Here is a 4,718-nt window from a genome sequence, read left to right on the forward strand (position 1 = left end):
CCTACATTACACTGAAAGCATACGATGAAGAAAACGGTGATGAGCTTCGTACGAACCTCGACCTAGTGGAAGAAGTATGGAACCTTGCATATATCCGGACTGTAGCCTACTAGCTTGGTATTATAACACTCGGGTCAGGAAGCGACACTTCCGTTTGGGGGCCTGGTCCTTCGGAAAGTTATGGTACTTGAGCCCGATGTAGGTAAGCTCGAACCAAACTGGGAAGATCCCTACCGAGTAAAACAGGTACTTGGAGAAGGTACATATGAGTTTGAAACCCTAGAAGAAAAGCAAGTATCTTGAGTGCGGAACATCAGCAATCTAAGGCGATACTACTTGTGATTGCCAAACTTAAGGCACCAACCCCCGAAGCAAGTAAGTAAGTTCTAGCTCTCAGACTGTGATTTTTAGCCTGCAGTATACTATGAGTACTGACTTAGCCATCGGACTGACTCCATCGGTTTAGCCACCCCGGGTTCTCTGACATTTAGTTACTTGTAGGTCTCTAAAGAGCAATGAAACTCATCAATCCAGCCCTGCACCTGGTCAGCCTTGTACCTCACAGTTAGCTTGGCACCTGGTTAACCCAACACCTTATAGGCAGCTCGACACCTCACAGGCAGAGACCTCGGTACTGCATAAGACCCATTCGCCTCTTCGGCATGGGCAAAGTTTAGGAGTGGACTACGAGTCGCTCCCCGAAGCCTAAGGGCTAAAGTACCGAATTGGTAGGGATCTCAGCACCACATAAGACCTGGTTGCCTCACTGGCATATGCAAGTTGCTTCAAGTACCTGAGGCATAGACAACTCGGGCATAAGCCTTATGATATCTAGCCCACTGCGGCACATAAGAATAGGTTAGACCCATAAGGGACAACCAGCCTCCAAATAAGTAGCCTGTGCACGGACAGGACGGGTATATGCCTCGCGATGTCACCCACCTCGGCGTACGTTACGTGGAGTTACCCCTACTAAACCTTCGCAAACAGTTCGGGGTAACAAACACTTAGAAAATTTTCTTTTACGATTATCCTTACTTATTGTCCAGCTCGGTAGCTCGACAATTCGGGTAATCTACACATTTGTTGCATAGATCGGAAGCTATCTATACTTAGAGTATCTTTTACACGAAGGATTATTCGAAATTTGGTATTTCATTCACAAAAGATGCAGGTACATAGATTTTGTTCTAACCCGAGCTCGGCGACTTCATATGATCTTTCGCATCCTCCTGGTTCGAAGGGCACTCCTCCTTGACCTCGTCGTCACTCCCTTCCTCTGACGAGCTGGGCTCTGCATTTGCCGCCTCTGCATCCTCGGGAGTAAGCTTAGACGCAGAGATGGATTTGAGATCGAGGTCGGAGAACTTCTTTCTCATCACGTACTTGCATAACTTAAAGCTAGAGCGGTAGGAGCTTGAACCATACTCGACTTGGAGATCGTGGAACTCTGAAGATTGCTTGAAGTGCTCCACAGTCTGGCTTTGTGCCTCTTCCACAGCGGTCTCGAAGATCCGAGTTCGCTCTTGCACCATCGCCTTGAGATCTTCAACTTCTTGTCGAAGCCTTGTTCTCTCCTCAATTAGCGCCAAGTTCTCCTCGGCCAACACAGAGATCTGCTCTTGTTGTCTCCCCTTGTCCTAGGTCAGTGCGGAGATCTGCTTCTGCTGCTTCTCCTTCTCCTTGTTTAAAGACAGAATCGACTCCTTCTGACCTTGAGCCACCTTCTTGGCTTGGAGCACCTCGCCCTGAGCTTTATCAAGCTCACGATGTAGTTTTTGTGCCTCCTCCTTGGCTCCCAGAAACTGCCTCAAATGGATTTGCGACTGACACATCAGCGCATGAATGGAGGAGTTCACATGGCAAGGAAACAACTGAGGTAAGAACATTTTTTGAAAAGATCACAAAGAATCAAAAGTACAAGGTAAAAGCACCTACCACCATGCAGAGGCTGGCAGCCCGACCTTCAAGCCAAGCCGTAGGCATCTCGGCCCAATCCGTGACCTCCTCGAAGAAGATGGCCTCCTCGCTCTTGCGAATCCCAAATTGGTGAGTCATGATACTCCTTTTCGGAGGCTCGTTTCAGGGTCTAGAAGTGCTCGCCGACTCAGGAGACTGAGCAGTTTCCGGCTCAGGCACTGGGGTGCTCTCTGGTTCCTCCTGCCGAGCACTTCCCTCATCTTCTTCCAAATCCACCACGGAAGGGTGAGGGCGGACCTCCTCCTGGGGGAGCTCGGCAGAGATCAGCTCCGCGATGTGGACCTCGGGCGGGGCAGGGGTTGAAGGGCTGACCTCACGATGAGGTTTCTTTGCCTTCCTCTTCTTCCCCTTCTGCATACTGTTGAAAAGGTTCCTGGCATTGACCTCCGGCATGATGACTGTGAAGAATAGAAGGTTAGCCACGAACTAATCTGAACCTTAATAAGTAAAAGAACTAAGGGGAAAACCTACCAGGAGGTCTCAGACCAGCTCGCACAAGCTTCTCCTCGGCCAAGAAATCCTTCATCTCAAGGCCGAGGTCCCTCCATGAGTTGATGACTGCCCTAGTTGTTGCATCCAAGCTCACCTCGGGATCCTTGATAGCTACCCTCCAGTGGTTTGGAAAAGACCACCCTTCAGGGTTGTGGACAATGAAATACCTCCTTTTCTAGGAGGGAACCTTGTTCGGACAGCTAAAGAGGATCTTAAACCTGGGCCGAGGAGAAATGTAAAAGCTTTGTCTGGCATCCCCATGCAGACAGATCGAGTTCCTCTTAATGGCACAGACTGGGCTAAAAATGTCTAAGGACAGGGGATGGTTGTACTCGTGGAAAAGTGAGACCGTACCAACTATGTTCCGAATCGAGTTCGGATGAAGTTGGTCGATAGTCATGTTGAAAAACTTGATTACTTCTACAATAAAGGGGTGGAGAGGGAAACGCAGCCCAGCAACAAGCTGCTCCTCAAAGAGTGTGAGCTCATGGTGATCATGAGCCCAAGGGTATTGACCTAGGGAAAGGCTGAAAACCAAGCTATCGGGAAGATGATAGTGAGCTACAAGGTACATCAACCTATCGGAAGTCAGGGTGGAAGAACCGAAGTCATTTGGATCCCGAATCTGGGAAGAAGACGGACCCTCTTCCTGAACCTCGGTCTCCCCGTGCTGAGATGGCTCAACTTCAGGAGCAGAAGCTTCCCCTAAAAGCTGAAGAGGGAAATCACCCTGCGGCGAGCTAATCTCCCCAGCAAGGGCCATGGATTGCCCCATGACACCCTTAGCCTCGCTAGAACTACCTAAGAGTCTGTCTATACTGGAACTGGACATGTTTAAAAAGGAAGAACAGGGAAGAACAAAATCACCGAAAAGAAGTCTGACCTCGGGAAATAAAGAAAAAAGCGAGCTAGAGGATCCTGACGCGACCTCAGAACAAACTCGTGAATTTGTGGTGAGAAAAATGAGTCTCAGGACCCCCTATTTATAGTCACCGTACCAGAGAAGCAACAGTCAAGATCAAAGCAATCTAACGGCACCGGCTGCACGTCCCTCGAGATCGAAAATAGTTTATAGCATTTTTTGGCGTCCGCGGAGTTGATAGATCACATGACGTCCGTGCGTGAACCGCATGCGACCTATCTGACAGAACGGCTTGGACTTCGAGACAAATCCACTTGTCACATCGTAAACTCCTCAAACCAGGTCAAGACCCCTAGCTCGAGGAGTGGGGGGCAATTGATGAAGGGGAATTTGGCCCAACCTCGTAACAAGGAGACACATGGACATGACTCGGCATAAGCAACAACTCAACATGATCAGATCGGCACGTGGACGTGACTTGACACAAGTGACAGCTCAGCATGATCAATTCTCTACAAAGCGACCTCGGGTACCCTGATACATCGAATTAAGATCGTCCCAGTACCAGATTGCGACCGGGATAACGATATCAAGCCCGCTACTGATCGAACCCGGACAGAACCACCACCTCGGTCAAAGACTACCTCGGGACGAGTATACCTCGGCGCAATATCACACCAGGACCACCTCGGTCCAAGGGCACTTCGGCATTCATATCAGGTCAGACCTAAAGAGCACGAGCTCAAGAAGCTCGCCACCGGGCAGTCTGGTACCTTACAGGCAGCTCGCCTCCTGTTCATGCGACCACCGCATGGCAATCCCGAGGATCTCACCACCGTGTTCTGCGTCCTACGGGATCATACATCGCAACGGCTATATTAGTTCACCCACTCCCCTGTTTAAACGAGAGAGGGCAATCTTGCCAGTTGGTGGTATTTTATCCACCTAACACACAAGCGAATCCCATCACAGCAAGGATCTAGGAACCGCTCCACCAACCCATGGAGACTCCAATATATAAAGACTTCACCCCCAGGGGTGAAGGTATGTTCTTTGATGTGTGTAATCTTTGCTCTCTAGCCCTCAAACCCTCTTATATCATCTTCAAACTCTCTACTACTACCGAGTGCTAACTTAGCCATCGGAGTGTCCCTGCCGGGTAAACCACCCAAGGATCTCTAACTCCTCTCTTGCAGGTTACACAGTTCTCGTCGTTGCAGGCAACCGGATTATCTCCAATAGGGAGCAACCGGATTACGCCACATCAGATTCCTCCCATTTCTTGGGGAACCGAATAAGGGTCGACGTGATGACTATGCGGGTGTACCCCCAAGTATCGGGTGGTTAAGGCCAATTACTCCGAATATGTCAAACGCACTTTGAC

At 49.6% G+C, this 4,718-nt stretch overlaps 1 long non-coding RNA gene across 1 annotated transcript; it reads right to left on the reverse strand.

Annotated features, from left to right (window-relative positions):
- Positions 1 to 1,131: 1,131 nt before the first annotated feature.
- Positions 1,132 to 3,335, reverse strand: LOC148852649 (uncharacterized). The gene is made up of 3 exons (XR_016099004.1): positions 2,452 to 3,335; positions 1,939 to 2,378; positions 1,132 to 1,826 (listed from the first exon to the last, which is right to left on the reverse strand). It is a non-coding gene; the product is annotated as an uncharacterized LOC148852649 (long non-coding RNA).
- Between the last annotated feature and the right edge of the window lie 1,383 nt (positions 3,336 to 4,718).

The sequence above is a fragment of the Nelumbo lutea genome, chromosome 5, assembly GCF_056320005.1.
Source record: "Nelumbo lutea isolate HS-2025 chromosome 5, American lotus-T2T, whole genome shotgun sequence".
Lineage (NCBI taxonomy): Eukaryota > Viridiplantae > Streptophyta > Magnoliopsida > Proteales > Nelumbonaceae > Nelumbo > Nelumbo lutea.